Source organism: Macrobrachium nipponense, chromosome 26 (genome assembly GCF_015104395.2).
Source record: "Macrobrachium nipponense isolate FS-2020 chromosome 26, ASM1510439v2, whole genome shotgun sequence".
NCBI classification, from domain to species: Eukaryota; Metazoa; Arthropoda; class Malacostraca; order Decapoda; family Palaemonidae; genus Macrobrachium; species Macrobrachium nipponense.
In genome coordinates this window covers 37,113,038-37,137,137 of record NC_087215.1, presented here as the reverse complement: position 1 = coordinate 37,137,137, position 24,100 = coordinate 37,113,038, and the positions used below count along the sequence as shown (strand labels likewise).

Here is a 24,100-nt window from a genome sequence, read left to right as displayed (position 1 = left end):
TTTAATTGAAAATTTTTATAAGCGTTTCTTTTTCACAAGTACATTTAATTTTGTTTAAGTAGAAACAGTGGTGAGTGAGCTGTTTTCCTTCAATTTAATTGAAGTGACTAAGAACCAGGGAAATACTTACTTTTAAAAGTTATTGATGGAGTGATGCCCTTTAATTATTTTAATTACATATAAGATTACCTCACACCTGTTTTAATGAACTTAAGTCTGATTTTCTGCAATACTGGTAAGTGTTTAAGGGATCACTGTTACCTTTAGAGTATAAGTCATATTTTACCTGTGGATGAAAGGTTCAGGTGTCTGGCTGTGTGGGTCAGGATGAAGTTAAATTTAAATAATTGGTAGGTGTAGTAAACAAAAGATATGCTTGGCACTTCGTCACAAGTATTAATGGTGCCCAGATCCGGGAAAACAGATTACATTATCACTCTAGTCTATACTGGTGGTGTTAGGGATATATTTTGTTAGGACAGTGACCAAATAGTTTTTGTTTTGCAGTTATTGTGTTGAACTGTTAGTTGATAATTTAGAAAAAAAATGGCTCATTAGCAGCCCCCTCTATCCAAGTGTTACCTGAAACCACTCTAAGGCACAAAAAAGATGTATTGCTATGGAATCATTGATAGACTCTGGTTAGAATAACCTGCAATGAAGATGAGTTGTTAGAACTTGGCTTAAGAAAGTTGTTGAAATGTAGCACATGCTGATCTTATAAATAAGCAAGAAGAATAGAAAGAGAAAAGTGATGCAGAGTTAGAGCTTAGAAGCATTGAAGCAGAAGAGAATTTGATTAAGCTGAAAATGCAGGCTGAAAGAGAGAGATTGCAGGCTGAAAGAGAGAGAATGCAAGCTGAAAGAGAAAGAATAGACAGGGAAAAACAAGAAGAGAAAGAGAAGAAGAAAAAAGCTGCAGAAGAGGAAAGAGAAAGAGCAACGTTTGAAAGAGAGATGGAATTGATAAGAGCTAGATCCACATTACCTGTAACACCATCTAACCATAACCAAGGTAATCAAGGCCTTGTATTTGATGTAGTAAGACTACAGAAGTAAATCCCTTAGTTTACTGAAGAAGCTCCACATGAGTTCTTTGATCACTTTGAGAGAGTGGCTTCAGGTATGGGATGGCCAGAAGATGAATGGTCAGTTTTGTTACGAAGTGTCTTAATTGGTAAAGGGAGAAGTGCTTATCTAGCCTTAACAGCTGATCTCTTCTCTCTCTCTCTCTCTCTCTACTCTCTCTCTCCTCTCTCTCTCTCTCTATTTTTTTGATATATATATATATATATATATATATATATATATATATATATATATATATATATATATATATATATATATAAATATATATATATATATATTATATATATGTATGAATAACTTTATCACGAAGTATATACAACGTAATGCTATGTATAAATAAAGGTTTTTGCCACGAAGGAAAAAAATGAAAAGCGAGATGCCATGCACTTCGGTCTAGTTCAACCTTTACTCAGGGTCAAACTAGACCGAAAGTGCTTGGCTATCTTCGCTTTTCATTTTTTCCTTCGTGGCCAAAACCTATATATATATATATATATACAAATATATTTTATAATATTATATATAAATAACATATATATATTATAACTATATATATATATATATATATATATATATATATATATTGTATGCATATATATATATATATGATATTACATATATGCTTTGTATGCCATAATTGTTGTAACTGCAAGGCAATTGTTTTCTTTAAAAAAGGAAATAAGAAATTCAAAACTTTGGCCTAGATTTTTTGACTGGGCTCTCGGTATTGATATAATCTAACCATATCCTCCATAGATACTGGCATTGCCAGATATATGAAGTCTGTAGTTTTTGCACTAGGTACCTAGAAATTTTGGGTGAATAATTTTCACAGTAGATATTTTAAAAATCCACCATGAAGGTCTCAGCTCAGATATGAGGATACGTCTGTAAAAGACTTTCCCATTCTACTGACTGGGATAAAACAGCAGACAGTGTTGGAATTTCTTACCTCTTTGGTCGTTGTTAAATTAATAGGAACAAATGCCTGTTTAATAAATTTGATGCTATTAAGCAAGCTGTTCCTTCGAAGGTTAGGAGTTTGCTCTACACCTTTGAAATCTAGAATAATGGAGGAAAAAGATATATCGTCCTCCAATTGGTACAGTCTTGTAGGGAGGCATCTCTTACTGTTGCTTGATTGGCAATTTGTGATTCTCATATGTGGTCAATAGGTCCACTTCCAGTTGTGGAAGCATGCTGGCTATTTTCTAAAAAGAGTGTTTGTCTAACATCCCCTGTTGCAGCCATCATTTTCCTTGATAGGGAGTCTACTGTTACACTGAGAGACCCAGTAGGGTGAACTGCAGACAAATGCCACTTTCTTGCTTGCACCATCGAGGACGACTATAATTCATTCACAGCACCCATGCATCTGGTGCCCAGCCCCCTTCCCTTACAACATTCCTGATTGGCTGTTGATCAGCCAGTCAATGGGCTGGAAAGTTGCAAACTCGTCAGTTTCTCTCAAAACGTCATACAGTGAGCATCTCTACTCCCACCTCTCCTGACAGACATCTTTCATTACACCTTTGACTTTCATTACACCTCAGCTTTACTCCCCCAAAAAGTAGTGCTTCCCAATTTCATCACTAAACATTGTCAAACCAATAAAATAATTTAAGGATTTTAATGATATATGAATTATGTGCTTCAGTAAACTTAATGGTAAAATATATATTGTGAAATAAAAAGCAGGGACATTTCATATTTCACAGTAAGAATGTCACCCCTTGAAAAGATTCTCTACTTCCTCCGTGGGGTTAACCTGGGAGGTACTGGGGACTGATGTTATTGCATTTTGCCCAACATTGCCTGGGAGGTACTGGACTGATGTTTCTGGATTTTGACCCAAACCTAGATCTGTTCAGAGAAAGGGTTCAATATCTGCTTCCAGAGTTTTGCCAGAATGATATAATCTCCCCTTTCCTTACCCCTACTGAACCCTAGGACTCACCAGGATAGATTAAAACAAGCAGTTTCATCATTAAAACTTGCTGCCAGTAGCATACAAGTTTCGTACATATCTGGTGATCAAGCAAATTTTCCTAGTTTTTTCTTTTGTTAAACTATTACTCATTGCAGGTGATAAGGGCCATACCCACCAGCAAAAAACGGAACAAGCAATTTGATACAGAACACTTGAACTGAGGGTCCTTCAAAAAGGCACCCCTGTAGTGATGTAAAGCAAGTTGTTATTAAAAGCTAGTCAGTATTAAAAGATTAATTCCCCATATGGTTTCCAAATTTGTAATAAATTCTAATAGAAATCTACGTTAAATTAAGGCCTTGGAGGTTAAGTTAGTTCTGACAGCTGTATATGGCTGTATTAGTCCTTTTGCACTGGCTATGTGAAATTTTTACTTGAATTGTAATACCATTCAGCCTGATCAATAAGCTAATTTGTTTAGTTAGCCCAAGCCACTGTTTTATATGGCTTTAGATTAATGCTTCTACAATGGTGTATATCAAACTAGGAATAGATGATTTCCTAGAGGATTCCTGCTCAACCTCTTCTAGGTCACTGCCTACTACAGACTTATTTAAAACTCTTAGATATAAACCATGCTGTTTTTAAAGCTATTGGTTAGATATTCCCTTAGAAAGAGAGTCCCTACTCAAATCTGGTTAGGCTACATCCTGTTCTGGGTTTTTATCACCTCTAAAGATATAGGCTGCATAAGAGCTTGACTTATGTAGCCTTACCAATAGGCTACCATATCAGTAGCAGCCCCTAGTCGTAAAATCTGTTGCTTAATTAAGCCTAGGATACAGTTTATATCCCAGCCTTGGTTATTTGGGCTGAACTACCACTTAGTAAACCAACAATAGCATGTTTCCTAAATTGTTCTCTCTTAGCCTAGTATGTATAGGGCATTGCCTAATACACATTTTCTGAATCATTCATAATGTAAAGGCTGTATAAAAAAAAAATTTAACTCATATGTAAAGTCAATTAGGCTAATATTTTTGTTTAACCCAGGTTGTTTATATCTAGCCCTGGGCTAATTGGTCTACTATATAAAACAGTAACTTTCTCATGTGAAACTCACTGATGCGAAACTTTATAGTTAGTCTATCACTTAGTATAGGTTATCATCTAATCCTCATTAATTAATTTACCTTTAAAGGGATGGGATTAACCAGGTGTAATTTGTAGCCCTCAAGATAGGCTACTACCTCAAAGCCCATATGGTCTACTGGTTTTTGTCCACTATATATAATAAACTTACTAATGTGAAACTATAATTAGGCAGGCTATCACACCTAGTATAGGTTATTGTCTAATCCTGATTAATTAATTCACCTTTATTGATTTGGGATTAACCAGGTGTAATTTGTAGCCATCAAGTTAGTCTACTTCATAGCATATTTGGTTTACTGTCTTTGGTCTATTATATAAAAACAGTACCTAACTTACTACGTAATGTGAAACTATGTTAGGCTAGCCTATCACATAGCCTAGGTTATTGTCTGATCAATCTAGATTATTTCATTCCCTCTCAAGGGTATGCACATGATAGCCTAAAGTACTAAGACTATGCTTAAGTATACAGGATATATAAAAAGAAAAATGTCTGTACCCTTCTATATAATCCTAAGGTCTTTGGTGTAAACATGATATTCTTATAATAAAATTAAGTTTTATTAGTACTTACCCAGTAATTACATGGCTGTAGTTTCTATTTCGACAGCAGTTTGAATCTCGACATTAGCAGTAATACTCCCCTCCTACTGTCCGGTAGGTGAATGGGCTCCTCCCTTTCTGGGAAGGAGAGGAACAACTAAATGAAAATGCCTCAATCTGTTTCACCCTCAAAATAGAAAAAATGTCCATGTGAGAATAGAGGGGTTTAGTTGTTCCTTACCTGGGGAGGGAGCTACTTAAAGTAGGTACGTACTGCCTCTAATGAAAGCTCTTCTCAACCCACAGTGGTACAATGGTTGGGAAGTGAGACATCTCTACTGATACAGTAACCTTCCAGCTGAGGAGTAGTACCCCTTCGACTTGATATCCTGTACTCTTTCTGTTCCTCCTTTCTTCATTAATGATGATAACCTCTTCTGCAAGGGCTAAAGATTTTTCCAGTCCTATGGAGTAAGTTGTCATAGGCTGTTAATGCAATCAGGGTGTTAACCAAAAGTGGCTTCTCTTTGAATGGTATCAAGTAGTCTACTTATAACACCTTTAAAATTCAAGGTTCCACCCATTTTTCTTCCAGTTCTCCAAAAAGAGCTGGAGTTTGGTGTCCATTTTTATTTTTTTGATGCGGTCTTTGAAGAAAAACTTCTTGAGCCTTTGCAAGAAGAATCATACATTACCTCTTGTCTTGGACTGGGGTGTGTTTTCTTCCTCGAAAGGGCTGTCTGTGTAAGAGGTTGACTAAGCAGGAAATGGAACCCAGTCCCTGGGTTGTCTTGTAGATTGGAGCTAAAAGGTCGAGTGGATGCCTTCTGCAATTCCAGAGTAATTTCGTTCACTACTGTCTGGGGAAACAGGTGCTGCCTGTCCAAGATGAGAAAAACAGTTGACCTCTAATATGAAATTACACTCTTAAGAGATGAATGAATGCCAGATCTCCATTTTCTTTAAAATTCCCATGACAAAAAGGGAGGCCAATTCTTGCGACACATTTCTTATTGCTCTGTTTGTAAAACAGATGACATTTAACCCATCTGCAGAGCAATCACCAGCTAAAGGAGAAAAGTCTTTTTATCTTCTTTCCTAAAGGTCCCACAGACCAGTCGAGAAAGCCGAGTATTTCAAGCATCTTGAAATATCATCTTCTTTCTAGCTTTAACCCATTTTTATATGGGGTCGCCGTTGTGAATGAGTCATCTCCATTGATTTCTGTCCTGTGCATTGTTCTAGTTAATAACTTTCCACGACATATCTTCCCCTACACAATCACGCCATCTCTTTCTTGGTCTTCCCTTCTTCCTTCTACCCCGCACTTCCATTTCCATCATATGTCTTCCAACATGATGTTCCTCTCTCCGTAACAGGTGTCCATACCATCAAAGCCTTCCCTCCTGTATTTTCTTCGATATTTCAACTACCTTTGTCGGTCCACTTATATACTATCTTCCCTTGTTTCTCCTGACATCCATCTCAACACTCTCATTTCTGCTACATCCATCTACCTTCTCCTCTGTTATCCTCATACTTGCTGTTTCTGTCCCATTTAACATTGCTGGTCTGACCACCGTCCTATGAAACTTTCCCTTCATTTTCAGAGGAACTTTCTTGTCACAGAGGACCCTGATGCAGACCTACCAAAATACTTTAAAAGTGCCACATAAGCTGAGGGGTCCTCTGTGACAAGAAGGTTCCTCTGAAAATGAAGGGAAAGTTTCATAGGACGGTGGTCAGACCAGCAAACTAAACCCTCTACTCTCACAGGACATTTTTTCTATTTTGTTTTGAGGGTGAAACAGATTGAGGGTATTTTTCATTTAGTGTTCCTCTCCTTCCCAGAAAGGGAGGAGCCCATTCACCTACCGGACAGTAGGAGGGGAGTATTACCGCTAATGCCGAGATTCAAACTGCTGTCAAAATAGAAACTACAGCCATGTAATTACTGGTTAAGTACTCATAAAACTTAATTTTATTATAAGAATATCATGTTTACACCAAAGACTTTAGGATTATATAAAAGGGTACAGACATTTTTCTTTCTATATATCCTGTATACTTAAGCATAGTCTTAGTACTTTAGGCTATCATGTGCATACCCTTGAGAGGGAATGAATAAATCTAGATAGATCAGACAATAACCTAGGCTAATGATAGGCTAGCCTAACATAGTTTCACATTACGTAGTAAGTTAGGTACTATTTTTATATAATGACCAATGACAGTAAACCAAATATGCTATGAAAAGTAGATAGTGCCATCAGTGCACCTTATGTGGTGCAATGTAGGTATTACTTAGGGATCTTTGCAATGACCCTTCGGCCCCTAGCTGTAACTTTTTTAATTCCTTTTACTGTACCTCCATTCATATTTTCTTTCTTCTATCTTACTTTCCATCCTCTGCTAACAGTTTTGCCTAGTGCAACTGCGAGGTTTTCCTCCTGTTACCCTTTTCAATCCTTTTATTGTCAATTTCCATTTCAGTTCTGAATGACCTCAAGTCCCAGTGCTTGGCCTTTGGCCTAAATTCTGTATTTCAGTTCCAGTCTAGAAGTGTCTTCATCCTCTTTTAGGCATTCTCAAACTTCTTTTAACCATTCTCGAGTCTCTTTTAGGTGCTCTGTTGCCTTTTCAGGGCTGAGGTTCAGCGTGTTCACTTGTTAATCAAGCATATCTGTCTTTATTGCTACTGTCTCTGTAGCAGAGCAGACTGGAGTATTTTCCCTTCACCCAAGTTTTTTGATGTCGGCACTTTTGGGATATTTGGTTGTGCCTCCTGCCACTTCAAAGTCAATGTAGGATGGGGGAAGGGAGAGTATAACTATACCTTGATTTCAAATGTATGACAATGGGGTGGAGTTGTCCGCATGTAGTGCTACCACTTGTCCTGTAATCTGGTGAATTAACACTTGCAGACCCAGATGGACTGCTAACAACTCCTTTGCTTTGATGTGAAGGGAATTCTGACACTTTCATCCCTCCCAACGGAGCTCCCCAACCTACATCTGATGCTTCCAAATAGAACTGTAGGGTTGGGTGGAGAGGACAAAGGGAAATGCCTTCTAAAAGTCTTGGTTCCAAGAGCCACCACGCCAGGTCTTCTTTGATCTCCTTTGTGATGTTAAAAACGTCAAGTCCAGATGAGACTTCCTGCACCATAACACTATTAGGAAGAATTGAAGGGGTCGCATATGTGACCTTCCGAGTCTTACAAATTGCTCCACCGACGATAAGGTGCCCAGAAGACTCATCCACTAGAGGGGAGAACAAGTTCTATGGTTCAAGAACTCCTGCACTAATTGAAGGCAAGACTACTCTTTTTGGGGAGAGAAAGCTAAAGCAAAAGTATCACGTCATTCCCAAATGGAGATTATGTACTCTGCGTCAGAATCAGTTTGGATTTCTTCTTATTGTCGAGAATCGCTAGAGAACGAGTCAAGCAGAGTCCTCTCTCAATCTTTCATGCAACGACTTTCTGAGTAGAAGTGGATAAGCCAGTCGTCTAGGTAAAGTGACATGTTTATACCCAAGAAATTCAGCCCCTTCCCAAGGCTATAATATTTGAGTAAACACCTGTGGAGCTGTCGACTGGACCGAAGTACAGTGCTAAAAACGGGAATACCTTGCCCATAAATGTGGCCCGAAGAAATTTCCTTGATTCCAGATGAATCGGAATATGGAAATAAAGGACACCAGCCAGTCTCCCTGATGAAGCGAAGCTAGGACAGAGCAAGTTGTTTCCATATTGAACTTTGTTTTTGACACAAACAAGTTCAGGTCGCTCATATCCAACATGGGTCTTCAGCCCCCCAATACCTTGGGGATTACGAAAAGTGGTTGTAAAACCCTGGTGACGATTTGTTGACTACTACTTCCACCGCTGCCTTCTGAATGAGAGCTTTCACCTCTTGGGCCAGAGCTACAAACCTCTCTGAGCCTGGAGAGTAAGCTGACAATATGATTGGTGTATTGGAGAGAGGAGGAGGATCTTTGAAAAGAATGTAGTAGCTGAGGTGAAGAACTTGAACCCACCCAAGGGTCTGCCCTTCTGCGACTCCACTCTTCCCAAAACAGGTGCAATCTGGCACCTACTAGAGGATGAAGGACAGTCAAATCACTTGAAGTAAGGCTTAGAAGCTGGTTTTGTCATAGACTTAGAAGGGGGGCGCAGTTTGAGTGAGGTCTGATGAAGGGTCTGGGTATACCTCCACAAAAAGGCTGCTGCAAATGAGAGGTAGACTTGACAGAGTTACAGAGGTGACTTTTGAGCATTTAGTCAACTGGACCAACAATCCATTTGTTGACTTTTTCTCCAATGCTGAAAGAATATCCTTAACCATTTCTTCCAGAAACAGATGGGGTTTCTCAAATGGCAAGAAAAGCAAAGCAGACTTCTGGGAAGAAATAACTCCTTTTGTGACGAAGGAGCACCAAAGTTCTCTCTTCTTAAGTGTACCAAAGGCAAAGAGAGAGGCAATCTTATCAGAAGCTTGTCAGCACATGACAGAACCCCCAACCAATCCGACACCATGTCCTCTGGAAGAGAGGGGAAGCCCTCCATCTTTGAAGTAAGAGCTCTAATCACCCAGTCCAGAAAACTCATAATTTCCAGGACTTTAAAGAGGTTCTTAACCAAATGATCTAATTCGGGAGAAGAAAAGAAGACCTCTGCCACCAAAAACGCAGCTCTATGATTAATGTCTACAAGACCAGATAAGTCTTCCTGAGAGGAGGCAGATACTCCCATGGGAGGTGCCTCTCCCATGACATAAAACCAGTACCTCTTGTTAATGAGCTTTGATGGAGGAAAAGCAAAAGAATCCTTCCTTAACTCCCTCTCGGTCGCTAACCAGTCTTCCACAATACGAAGCAAATAATTCGAAGCATTAGACAAAAACCAATTTAGGAAGCAGAGGATCCACATGCTTCCTCCTCATCATAAAAATTGAAGCAGGAGACCTGGGAGCTGCCGCGACAAAGAATCTGGATACATATCCAAGAGATACCGAAGAAAACTCGAATATGCCGATGCAGAAATAGCCTGCTTCCTGTTCTTCCTCCTCCAATGAAACGAGAAAGAGAAAGTCCCACTGAAAACATTGTGAGAGAAGTCGAAGGTACATTTGATGAATGTACAGGCGTTGAACGCTTTGAAGGCGCCAAAACACAACGGCCTACGTACTTGAGGGTCCAAGATGTTTGAAGTCGGAAACATGTCGCTAAGAAGTGGAAGTCACAACACAAGAAGGATTTGGACCGTAACCTGCTTCTTTAGACTTCTAACAGGAGGAGGGAAGAAATCTCTTGCAGTTGCATACTTTCTCAATGGACACTAAACTGATGAACTACGCAACTTAAGACGCCTCATGGGAAGGAATCGCTCAACTCTGATGACAAAGGGGCAGCAGCCAAAAAAAAAAAAAAAAAAAAAAAAAAAAAAAAAAAAAAAAAAACACTTTCCAACTGTGTTCTGTCGACTCCTGCTGGTGCACTACAGGATCGACTGCTTGTGGGCAAACCCCATCAGTCTCCCTTGGATCCTCCGGTATGTTTCTCCCGAAGCGGGGGAGTGGGGACAGGTACCTTTGTCCAGAAGACTGGCAGGACAAACAGCCACCTCCTCAGAGAACACTTGCACTAGCACTCGGCACTTCACTGTTAGCCTTTCTAAAAAAAAAAAAAATCCCTTGACTGATAAACCTAATTCCATACTTGCATAGCTAGAACATCAGACTTCTTCTCGAACCTAGATTCAAGGCTGGCAATGGTATCAAAAGAAATTACACGGGAAGCCCCTGGTAAAGGAGTAAAAGGAGGAGGAGGAGGAGGAGGAGGAGGAGGAGGAGGAGGACGGAGGAGGAGGAGGAAGGAAGGAGGAGGAGGAGGAGGAGGACTGAAGATCGGAGACACAGCTAGAGGAGGAGGAGAGGAAACAGAAACAGCTAGATCTGCAGGAGAAGCAGAAGAGGCTACACTAGACTTACTCTCAGCTCTAACAGCTGCCTTCCTCTTCCTATCCTTTACAAGCTTATCAGAGTGAGAAAGAAAAACCTTCCATTGATTGTCACTCCAATCTTTACACTTGTCACTCACACTATTACCCCTACATTTTTATAGGTACACTTTGATGTGGGTTGTCAATAGGTTTAACCTTCATCCTAGCTCTGCACCCTCCGCCACAGAACCTAAATCCTGAAGTGCTAGAATCTAACATGACAGCTACAAAATGCCACAAATAATTGCAGTCAAAAGACAACTAATTGATAACAAACAACTAACAAAAACACAATTGAGTACTTCATCAAAAGAGAGTCAACAACCATCCAGCAATAAAGAAAAAAAAGTCCACACTGACCACCGATGTTAACTAAAGAGCCGCAGAGAAATGCATTGATTACACCTGGGTGTTGTACCTATTCCTCCCTAGAGTGGCGGGATGTGACGTCACCTACATCGGTGATGTCGGCGCCACCGCGAAGTTTGAATTTTGGTCTGCTGTGTAGGGAACCTATTGCTATAGTAATTGTTTTGGTAAAACAATACAATAAAATAATTTTTTTACTTTTCACCCTCTATAGTCCATCCCACCTGACACAGGAAATACTGCTATCATAAGAGAGAGTTAAGATTCATTCAAAAAATAACTTTAAAAAACAAAAACAAGGGCAATTGCATAAAACACTCTACAAGTAATATTACAGTATACCTCATTTCAAACTCAAAACACTAGCATCAAGAATAGCCTGCTGACTGGACCACATATCGACAATTTGACAGCAAAGGTCCAACAGTGTATCAAAACTTAATTCTCCTGACAGAACAACAGGAGTTTAAAATGGATTAACAAAAACTTAGAATCAAAGGTAAAACCAAGTATCATTCAATATTCAACATGTTAATCTTTATAAGTCATATAAAGTAGATTGATTGTTTTTTTTTAATCCAATAAAGATAGCCATCTTTTTACTCCCAAGTTTACAAATATTTTCAGAACCATCCCATTATCCCTTCCTTTCTAGCTTTTAAATGTTGAGGCTGTCAATCTTGAAGCTACACCAACTGTCATGAACAAATTTTAAAACTTTTTTTTTTCACAGTACTCCATAACTACAGCTAACCCCCGCCTATTCGTGGTTCTGGATTTGTGGACTTGTCTATGAAACAGATACCCACCGTTCGCAGATAATTTGCCTATTCGTAGTATTTTTCTCAGAGAAATATTCACAAATTACTGTAATTTACCTATTTTCATGATAAATGCACTTTTTGTGATAAAACCACATTAAATAACTCGGGTATAAAAGATTTTTAGCAGGTTTTTTCCTTTGTTGATTTTCGAACTAATCAAATGAGGCATTTCCAAGGGCATTTATTGATGTTTTAAGTATTCGCAGATTTTAGCTATTAGCACTCACAATGCTAATATTGGCTTGAATGTCCCAACTGAATATAACCTTATGCCCCTGAACCACAAAAACTCGCTGTTCTTACTGTTTAATAACACTGAAGTAATGAACCAAAAGAATTGGAAAAAATTTTCATGTTACCGTTACTACGATTTCTGAAACCAGCTATGCAGGAATCTGGGATAATGCTAGGTATATTACGCTAGGTTAGGGAAGTTAGTTTGCATCCCTGTAACAACTGTACCTAAATTAGTACCTTTTCCCATTTTCCCCCCCCCCCCCCCCTTTATTTTTTAAAAGGGAGTCCACTGATTAGGTTAGGGTTGTGTAATGGTACAATGAGTATCTGCATAATCTACATATACTGCTCCATCCTTTCAAATTTTCTCTTTGTTACTACTATATTACTAATCACACATATAATCCAAATCATTTTCCAAGAAACCTGCTTGTGATTTTTACATAATTGACAATCGCTTTAAGTGCATTTCTCTAGTTTTATATTTCTTCACACAACAGTACTCTAGTCTCTCAATGTGTATCCACTAATCATTATGTAGATACTTGGAGAATGGAAACATAAACAAGTGGTTTGCACCAACAACAATGAAAAAATGTTATCTGGAAAACAATAATACAGTAATTACAGAAGATTAATATATTTTAATTCCATGCTAATACATTGAAATTGTTGACTCATGATTAATTTGGCTTTTTTCTCAAATTAGGTATATGTATGTGCTATTTACATGGGGTTCATCAATCTTTTTAATAAGTTTCAGTTATGTAATAACAATCAATTTTTTTTAACCACTTAAAACTAAACATTATGTCAAAGTATCCAAGTGTTTTCTTACTCCTCCCAGTTTTCAACATGCAAATATTCAATTTAACAATGACGCTAGACCATAGCTTTTCTCAAGTCCAGTTTTGAGGGTGATCCATTCCATTAGTTCTTAGACAAGGGGAGGTTATAAATACTTGTTGTGCAAGCGCTATTTACGTGGGGTTCATCAATCTTTTTTTTTATAAGTTTCAGTTTTGTATTGACTACCTATTTTTTTTTAACCACTTAAAACTAAACTTCATATCAAAGTACCCACGTGTTTTCTTACTCCTCCCAGTTTTCAACATGCAATATGTTCAATTTAACAATGACTATGATATTTTAAAAGTTTCAGTGTGTTTTTAATGTTCCTGAGTAATTTTGGTAGCGAACTAGTAGCCATAGTTTTAGATACACTGGACCACTCTTATGTCCTAGAATTATGGGGAACACAATTGGAAACCAGGGTTCTTGGGTTGGGGAAAATACAAAATTGTGAAATATGAAGATGTTGTCTAGCATCCCCACAATACTTCTGCATGTTCAAATTGTGAAGAAGGTAAAGTTTAGTGAAGAATTCTTAAAGCAACATTACAAACTAAGTAACTCAAAGCCTGGTAACCTACATTTTTTTAGTGAGGGACCCTGTGGGGCAAAGCCCCATGAAAAAGTGAGGGCTTGGTACCCTAGGTTAGATTAGGTGTGGGTTAGGATAGACAGCAACCTAGTAAGTTAGTCAAGTTATAGTGTGTGTAGGTTTGGTTAGTTTGGGAGTTCAATTCTAATTATGTTTACTTACAGTGGCCTAAGTTTGGTTAGGCAAGCCCTTGGCCAGGAAAGGACTTGGTGCCTTAGGTTAGGTGAGGTCACATACAGTCTTGCTTGCACTTTCACCTGCCCAAAAACCCTGCTTCCCCATTATGATAAAAGGGTCCAGCATTTAAAACTACTCATTTACTAACAAAAGAAATGTCACAGATATTCAAGGCACCCATTATAACATATAAAAAACATATTTTTACCTTTGGAATGCAATTATGGTTTTAAGTAAAGATTTACAAATTATTTCAGTTGTACTGCTAAATTTCATGTTAAAATTTAGTTTTCAACAAACATTCAGTGGCAAACTTAGTAGTTTGAGAGATGTAGGGTCCATCTAATACTGTACCCTACGAATATGGGAGACCACAATTGGAGACTAAGGTTTTGAGTTGGGTGGGGGTGGCAGATGAAATGGGGAAAACACAGTAAAAAAAGTATTTTAAATTCCACAAGATTCTGCTTCAAGTTAAGACCAAGATTAAGGGTTACCCAATGTTCTTAAAGAGACACCACACACTAAGTATGGCAAGATCTGGTGACCAAAGTTATGTCAGATGGGGCTCAAGAGGCAAAGTCCCCAGCCAAGTAAGGTCCCGGCATTGTAGGTTAAGTTGGTTAGGTTAGCCTATATCAAAAGCCTATTACATCTTTAGTTTTCATCTGGTTCAGTTGGGCAAAGCCCACCCCAACCAGGTAAGAACCAAGTATCCTGGTTAGGTTAGGCAAGCATCCGGGTTAGGTTAGGTTACGTTACTATACAACCCAAAACCATGGTTTTAATTGTGGTACCCAATAATTGTACAGTAGAGATGGTCTCTTGTACCTCTACAACAACTAATTTCTGTAGCCTGCTACAAATTAAAAAAAAAAACAAACCTAATACTGCCAAAATGCAAAAGTCCCAAATGGTCAAAATAACATTTAAAGTTGATCAAATTCTGAATACGATTGGCCTACTGGTCAAAAGATCTAGCGAAAAATCTGTGATTATGAATTGCGTTTTTGCTGAGAAATTAATCAAATACTTGTACAGTAGAGATGGTCTCTTGTACCTCTACAACAACTAATTTACTGCCAAAATGAAAAGTCCCAAATGGTCAAAATACACATTAAAGTTGAAAATCAAATCCTGAAATACGATTTGGCCTACTGGTCAAAAGTAAAATCTAACACGGTGATTATGAATTGCGTTTGCTGAGAAATTAATCAAATACTTGGTAGATGTACAGTAGTGCCTCAGTATACAAAATTAATCCGTTCCAAAGCGGCCTTCGTAACCTGATTTTTTCATATCTCAAACCTTGTTTTACATGTAAATTGCCTAATTCGTTCCAAACCCTATAAAAACACCACAGTAAATTCTATAATAAAGCTAAATTGACCAATAAATTGGACCATTCAATACCTAACATAACCTATACTATACCAGTAAATCAAGTGTATTGGTGTACATGGTACAAGAAATACTGTACGAACATGTACATACGTATGTAGTAAAATGTGGAACCTTACCTTTCGAGTGAGGCGATCTCCGAAAGTAGCGACAGAGGAGGAGGAGGACCAATGGCAGAAAACATGAACACTTAATTTTACGAAACACATCAAAAATGGGCAGAAACATTAACACTAAACTTCATGAAAGACATTACAAATGGCAAAAAAAAACAATAACTTAACAAAAAAACTTAAACTAAAAATTTCATTTTTTTTCTTTTTTGATTTTTACCTTTTTTTTCACTTTTTTATACTTTTACATTTTTTTTTTTTTTTTTTTTTACCATAAATTTCGATTCTTCACCACTGAATGGATGTCAGTCCATTTACGGAATTTATCAAACGACCCCAGAGAAGCCTTGAAGTCTGGGGTTGCCGTTGCGTTGATGTCCCTTCTCCTCAGTTGTCTTCGGCCTGGGCAATCAGATCACCAAAAATAACGCTGGCCTTATGGCAAATTGCTGTCTACGTTATCGTATCGCCAGCGATTTCTTTGTCTTTAATCCATACAAGAAGCAGCCTCTCCATCTCATCATGCACGTGGCTCCTCTTGTTGGACAAAATAGTCACGCCCTTGGAAGGTGTAGCTGCTTGATGGCTTCCTCTGCTTAAGGGATGGTGCCTATCGTCGATGGATTTCGGCCGTATTCCTTAGCGATCACACTCAACTGCATGCCAGCTTCATACTTCTTAATTATCTCCATCTTAGTCTCCATAGAAAGCATTCTCTTCATTCCGTGAACTTCAGCAACATTCTTGGGACCCATGGCTAGTTAAGTTAATTGAGTTTACACACAACACGATAAAGTACACAAGCAGAAAGCAAAATCACTAACACGAATTTACGTTAACTAACAAAATAGGTATATGTGAACTAATTCCGCATGCGCACGATGACACTGATGCAACGAAGCGGCTGAACAACGCCTTTACGTAGAGGCATGGGAGAGCGTGAGGATGGTGGTGAGTCTACTCAGTTGGCGGCGCACGAGTTTTAAAATTGTTCTCAGCGGTCCGGGTGACTCTCGAACTTTACAGTACACCCTTTCAGGACATGAATTATTTTTGTATACAGAAGCATAAAAATCTTCGTCTTAGCTTTCGTAACTTGGATTTTTCATAAGTAGGGACTTTCTTATGTTGAGGTTCCACTGTATAGTAGTATGTATAACTCCACACAGCTTAATACCTTGGAAATTTAATTTTTCTGTAGTATTTTGGTTGCCTATAAAGAATTTACCATTATTTTTTGGCAGTGGACTGTAATTAACCTCAGAGCTTATATGTTATTGTAAGCTGGCCATTCCAAAATGCTACTTTAAGTTAAGTATGTCTTAGTTTTACTAGACCACTGAGCTAATTAACAGCTCTCCTAGGGCTGGCCCAAAGATTAGATAGTTTCATGTAGCTAGGAACCAATTGGTCACCTAGCAATGGGACCTAGAGCTTATTGTGGGATCCGAGAGCCACATTATACCAAAAAATTAATTTCTATCACAGAAATAAATTCCTCAGATTCCACGTTGGCAGAGCAGAGAATCGAACTTTGGACCACCGGCTCGGTAGCCGAGCACAAAAAACATTCGTCCAACGAGGAACTCCAAAATGCTACTGCACATATGCAGTGTTATTGGGGAACTTTTGGTAAAAGTGGAGTTTCCTTGGTAGATCTAGGGTACTTATCCGCGGCGGGGGCCTAGACTATGGCAGCTGCAGTTTTTCTATGCAGTTTTACTTACTGAACAAGAATTTTTAGTAATATTTATTCGGACGACTGTAATTAACCCCCAGGGTCCAGTACTAAACACGACGAAATACAATGGACGGCCCGATCCCTAGTGGATGTCGTATCTGCAGTTACGTCCTGCAGTCCGTGTGGAGTGCTTCTGTAGAAATACCGTTTCCTTCACCAGAGGGTTATAACTGAACATTAATTGCAACCTTAAGTAACACGGCCTTCTCAGTTAAGTTAAGTAAGTATAGTTCCTTTTATAATGGATTTCCTTAGCCAATCCCTTCTTGAACATATGGCTCCCATATGCCTTGTATATGCAAGGAACCATTCCAAGATGGCCATCAAAATAACATGTCCGTTCTTTCCCACTATGTTTTACCCCACCCATAACCCTCCGGTCCCAAAGGGGGTAGACTAGTGTACCTATCCGCGGCGGCCCAGAGTATGGCAGTTGCGGTTTTATGCAGTTTTACCTCCTGAACAAATATTTGAAGTAATATTTATTCGGACGACACTAATTTACCTTTGAACTCTATCCTACGGTAAAGGACCCCCATTGGGAACCGAGGTTTTTGGGTGGGGACAAAACCCCAACTCTATCTACTAGTAAGGGGGACCCCCAGTGGGAACCGGGGTTTTGGGTGGGTAGAAACCACTTGGGGGGAGTTTTTGCCGTGTTATTGTGGTATTTCCCACATTTATCACTTATCACTGAATAGGTTTTCAGTAAAAACTTGGTAACATTTAAGCAAAATATGTAGATGGAATAACAAAAAAATCACATACACACCAGACGACCACAAAACAGGCCGCCGGATTCTCGGAGAGCGAGCCTCATTTCAAAATTTCAATTCCTTCTCGTCTTTTTTCTCCTGTATTCTTATATTAGTTTATATTATGTAAACTAAAAATGATGCCGCTATACACGCATATCATATGATAAAAAATATGCATTTATAAAAGGTAAATATAACGCACATATTGGCGGTTATTTGGGTTGGTTTGGATTTTCATTTGGCGGGATTTTGGCTGGTTTCATGGTAGAACTTTGGCTGGTTGGTAGTGGTGTCATCTGGGAACCCTGGCTGGTAACCATACGTTGAGTTTACATAAAAGCATTTACCTAATTTGTTTATTAAACATGTTATATGAATTCTAGTGTTTTTATTCCTTTTTCTTTTTTCATAGTATTTGTATAATAACTGTTCTGAAATATTCCCCACCTAATAATTTCACCCATATATAATTTTGAATATTATGTTATAATGAGAGACACCTAAAAATGCCTATGTGTTGATACTAGAACTATGGTTTTAGGACGTTTCGATACCTACGACCCACCTGTTACGTGAAATTGCACATTGCGTTGCATATTACATACACATCCCTATATGATTTATAACACAACTCAATCCCTCCCCTTTCCAGTATTCACAACTGGCTCTTTACGTTACACCATTTATAATGCATTTCTCACCCATACCAATACCTAGATTAAAGTTTGCCATTATTATTATCATAAAACCTACATTTAAATATATAGTTTGCCATTATTATTATAAAAACTACATTTTTACACCTCCCTTCCAGTTCCTTACTGTTATGCAGTTATGTATGGTTACTTTTAAACATTTTACAACACTTCCACACCCTTCAAAGTTAGGTTTAAATGTCATTTTACCTACTGGGGGCGAATCCCCCCCAGTTAGGCAACATACCCTACTAGGTTTAGTTGTTATATGTTGGTTTACCTACTAGTTTTACTTCCTTGAAGGGGGTACCCGGTTGGGGGGGGGGAGGCTAGGTTGGTTAGTTCTTCAAGGGTGGGTGGGGTACGGGGGGGGGGCCTCTGCCCCCCCCAGGTCAGGCAACATTCGTACTAGGTTAGGTTAGGTTAGTTAGTTTACATTCCCCACTAGGTACCTACTAGGTTAGGTTTGGTTAGGTTACATTCCTTACTAGGTTAGGTTAGGCCTTTAAGGGGTAGTACAGTGGGGCAAAGCCCCCCGTTCAGGCAATATTCCCTTACTAGGTTAAGTTACCTGCTAGGTTAGGTTAGGTTAGGTTAGGTTGGTTAGGTTACATTCCTTACTAGGTTAGGTTAGGTCTTCAAGGGGGGGGTATAGGGGGATGAAGCCCCCCCGGTCAGGCAACATCCCTACTAGGTTAGGTTAGGTTAGGTTGGTTAGGTTACATTCCTTACTAGGTTATGGTTAGGAGCCTTTAAGGGGTGTACCGGTCAGGCAACAACCCTTCTAGGTTAAGTTCCCTACTAGGTTAGGTTAGGTTAGGTTGGTTAGGTTACATTCCTTACTAGGTTAGGTTAGGCCTTAAGGGGGGTACGCCCCCCAGTCAGGGCAACATTCCCTACTAGGTTAAATTCCCTATTAGGTTAGGTTGGTTAGGTTACATTCCCTACTAGGTTAAGTTGGTTAGGTTACATTCCTTACTAGGTTAGGTTAGGCCTTTAAGGGGGGGTACGCCCGGTCAGCAACATTGCCCCCTACTAGGTTAATTCCCTACTAGGTTAGGTTAGGTTAGTTTACTTTCCCAACAGGTTAGGTTGGTTAAGCTACTTCCTTTACTAGGTTTAGGTTGGGCCTTTTAAGGCCCCCCGGTCAGGCAAGTCCTACTAGGTTAGGTTAGGTTAGGTTAAGTTGGTTAGGTTACATTCCCTACTGTTAGGTTACCTTCATACTAGGTTAGGTTTAGGCCTTTAAGGGGGGTACGCCCCCCCCCGGTTCAGGCAACATTCCCTACTAGTTACCTACTAGGTTTGGTTTGGTTAGGTTACATTCCTACTTGTTAGGTTAGGCCTTCATGCCCCCGGTCAGGCATATTCCCTACTATTTTAAGTTCCCTACTAGGTTAGGTTGGTTAGGTTACATTCCTTACTAGGATAGGTTAGGCCTTTAAGGGGGGGTAAGGGGGGCGAACCCCGCGCCCCCCCAGTCAGGCAACATTCCCTACTAGGTTAGGTTAGGTTAGGTTGGTTAGGTTACATTCCCTACTCGGTTACCTACTAGGTTAGGTTTGGTTAGGTTACATTCCTTACTAGGTTAGGTTAGGTTAGGCCTTTATGGGGGGTACGAATTCCCTACTAGGTTAACTTCCCTACTAGGTTAGGTAGGTTAGGTTTGGTTTGTTAGGTTACATTCCTTACTAGGGTTAGGCTAGGTCTTCAAGGGGGGTACGGGGGTTGGGGGTGAAGGCACATCCCCTCTAGGTTAAGTTCCCTACTAGGTATTTTGGTTAGGTTAGGTTTACATTACCTTACCTAGGTTAAGTTAGGCCTTTAAGGGGGGGTACGGGGTCAGGCAACATTTCCTACTAGGTTAAGTCCCTACTAGGTTAGGTTTTATGATAGGTTGGTTGGTTCTTTAAGGGGGGGGTACAGCAGGCCCAACCACCCCCCTGGTCAGGCAAAATACATTTCAATACAAGTTCAATAGTTTGTGGGGATTCTAATTGGGAAGAAATGGGGTAACCTTTATTTTGTATTTACAATTTATTAAAAACAACTTTAGCCCTATTTACAATTTATTACAACTTTAGGCCCTATTACATATTTACCACCCAGGACTTAAATCCTACCCCCTCCTGGGCCCGTTATAAATGTATTTGTATTAATTCATATTTTGAACCCATCCCACATTTACATTTAGTTCCCTAACTACCCATTTCCTTAACATTGCCAACTTATTTTGTTAAGTGCTTGTACATTTTACCTCAGCCCCACCCTGCCTCAACCAATAGCATCAAAGCATTTTTACTACTTCCACCCCACCTCCCCCCTACCCTGTTTTGTTCGGTCCGGCCTCCTACCACCTCCTAACCGTAGAACTCCAACACTGTTGAATCTGCCGCCATGACTTCGACTGGTGCATCAACTTCACGCTCGCCCCAGCCCCTCAGCAGGAACTCTTTGCCAACTTCATGTAGCAATTGTTACATGAGTTACAAAGATTTCTCGCCTATTACTCAGGTATTATGAACGACTAATCGGTTTATGCCAGGACCACGGCCTCCTGAGAAAGCAGGTCTTTTGCCCCATTGAGTTACAAAGATTTCTCTGCCTATTACTCAGGTAATTATGAACGGCTGATCTGTTTATGCCAGGACCATGGCCTCCTGAGGAAGCAGGCCTTCTGCCCCATTGTGGGAATGAGTGCCACCAAATTTGCAAAAGAAGTGCTTCAGGTAAATACCTTACGAGTAGTTTGTTGGTTTCTACATGTAACCATGATATGACCCAGCCCTGGATTAATGGCAATATATTACACCTATACCATTTATGACCTACTCCATATTTTCATGTTTTGAGGTTTATAATTGGTATTTTTCCCTCCACGTCTACCTTTAGGTGTGACCGGATCTTATTGACCGCATAGTAAAGAAAGCGAAGAAACGCTGTTCTTACTACTTTTCCTTGCTTAAGGGCACTTGGTTCTCTGGGTCCCACCTTGATGTTGAGACAGCTCTGTTCTTCGCATACCTGTATGCGAGTGATTTTTTTTCTTACAAGGTTGCGAGAACAGAACTTGGACGGTCGGACTCAACAATTAATGATTGGGCCAGCTTCTCCTGGTAAGGTATTTTTTGCTTATCCCTCACCCTTTTTCATTCTTACCCCCTCCTTCTCCCTCACTCTCTCTCCCCCCCTCCCTCTCTCTAATACACAACCTGCTTTATATTATTATGAAATATGCCCTACTTAATTACCTCCCCTAACACTGACTTTTATTTCAGGTCATAGTTAATTGGTGCTTCCAACAGAAGAAGCAAATTGGTGGGCCCGGTGCACAATTGTGAAATCAATGAGGCAAAGTTTGGGAGAAGAAAAGAAAATACAACGTAGGTCGCCTCATCGAAGGGCAGTGGGGTGTTCGGTGCTATCTGCAGGCAGACCAGGAGTTTTTCGTTGTTCCCGCGTTTGTAACCCAACAGGATGAGTGGGACTCTGCTTGCAGTTATCAAAGAATACATTGTGCTGGGTACCACTATTATTTCTGACTGTTGGAGGGCTTATGACTGCCTGGGAGATGAAGGTTAGTCCACTTGACAGTCAACCACTCGATGAACTTTGTGGACCCCGAAACGGTGCCCATATTAATACTATCAAGAGGAGGTGGAGGAACTCCGGCAGTCGACTCCAAGATACGGGAGGAGAATGTACAACTTCGTCGGGTACTTGGCTGTTGCTTAATTCAAGCTGCATTTTGTAGAACCAAGACCCGCCTCCACGCATTCTTAAGGCAAGCTGCTGCTTTGTACCCTCCACCCCTTTAAGGTAAGGTCCAAACATTATTCTTAATTATTATTTTTTAGTTAAGTGAGAGTTAGGCTTTTGCCGAAAGTTACGTTAAGGTCTCTGTTACTATTCAGTGGGTGCTGCTAAGACAACTCGTACCTTCCACCAACCCCTTACCCGCCCACCCCAGTGCGTTACCCCGCCCCCCATATAGTGAACATATGGCTCCGTGGTGGTTTGGGGGGTTCAAATATGGCGGCTGTGTTCACATTTTCATTTTCCCTCACCGTAACGAATACTTGGTACCGTCCTATAGGACCATTCTTCGGTACTTAGACTATGGCAATTGACATTTCTATGTTATTTTAGTTGCTTTACAAGGGTTTGAAAGGAATATTTTTTTCCTTTGGTTAGAACTAAACTTTAATTTACCTTTGAGTTTGGTACGGCTATTATGTAACTTTCAAAGGAAAAGGTAAATTTCTACTTATTACAGCCGGTCAAATGGATATTACTTTAAATCTTGTACAGGAACTAAAATAACATAGGAAACAGACAATTGCCATAGTCTAAGCCACCATGGATTGCTTCTGTAGAAATACCCCAAAGGGTCCTAATAAAGATGTGAGGTTAATAATAGCCTAAGTGACCACCAATAATCTACACCATCTTCATCAGCAACACCGGGCTATATAAGTTAGTACATAAGTATAAGCTATGAGTTGTTTTGTAGTTTTATCAAACATTTTATAACATGCTACCGGACAATCTGAATGTTCGCTCTAGCTCGCCAATATGGTAATGGGAGCCGTGTTTAGTACCATCCCCTCTGGGATGATGGCAAAAACACAGCCGGTAGCTAAATGTCATAAACATAAACGAATGGCGGTAAACACCTATCATAAACATAAACAAAAGATTTCAACATGAACGAAAGCATATGGTACAGTAAATATCTCAGTGGAATGGCGATAATCTGACCAGGTACATGGCTAATATAGGCTAATCCGCAATTTTACCAGTACGCCTAGGCCTATGATATTCCAGACACCACAAACTATTACAACTACTTACCGAACATATGATCTTGTTTTGCTAGATCCACGAATGAGAATAAAAATACTTTACTTCTCATTCTCAAATGAGGATTATTTCTGAAATAGCGATTTGTGGTCTCTTCAAGAACCTAAGAGTGGCAGCCAAGGCGAATCCATAAGTAACCACCATCAAACCAAAACTGCTAGGACACCAGATACTAATGTAATATTATCACTAACTGAAGGTCAAGTGTTTGAATCACGGATTTGTGAAAATCAAGGTCTGAAGACTTGGCACCAAAGGTGTACCAATACAAAACACTAGGCTAACGTCAACACAACACACACACAAAATTTACACACGACACAACGGGACGAACTACTACTGTAGTAACTCTATACTGCCATATGAAGCGAGTCAAGTGACGGAGTTGCCAACTTGCCACATTTCCTTACCACTGACTCCACCCTCGCCTACATTTTTTTTATATTCCTTCAACCATCAGAAAAATCTAACGTATATATAAAAATATACACTTTCCTTTACAGTATCAAGATCATTTGCCGTAAGAATAAATCAACAGGAAAACCTAAATGTCTATCATTACATGGGTTCTTACATGCTGCCGCATTAACTGATGAGACTGTTATATGGGTCTAAACATAAAATGCATTTACAATACCACTGCAAAGAAAGTTAATCACAGTCACTTTTTATTAACATTCTAAAAAGCTTTGAATTACCTTTAATACCAAGTAAACCTACCTGTTGTCACTGTTATCGTCTGCATCCTGTGTATCAA

At 39.5% G+C, this 24,100-nt stretch overlaps 1 protein-coding gene across 2 annotated transcripts in view; it reads right to left on the bottom strand.

Annotated features, from left to right (window-relative positions):
* LOC135200190 (TOX high mobility group box family member 2-like) overlaps window positions 1-23,596 on the bottom strand; it is a 1,058,689-nt gene extending 1,035,093 nt beyond the window's left edge. For both annotated transcript variants that reach the window (XM_064228571.1, XM_064228575.1), the window contains exon 1: window positions 23,335-23,596. The gene's annotated coding sequence lies outside the window, so the exon portion shown is untranslated. The remainder of the gene's footprint in view (window positions 1-23,334) is intronic.
* Window positions 23,597-24,100: the final 504 nt, after the last annotated feature.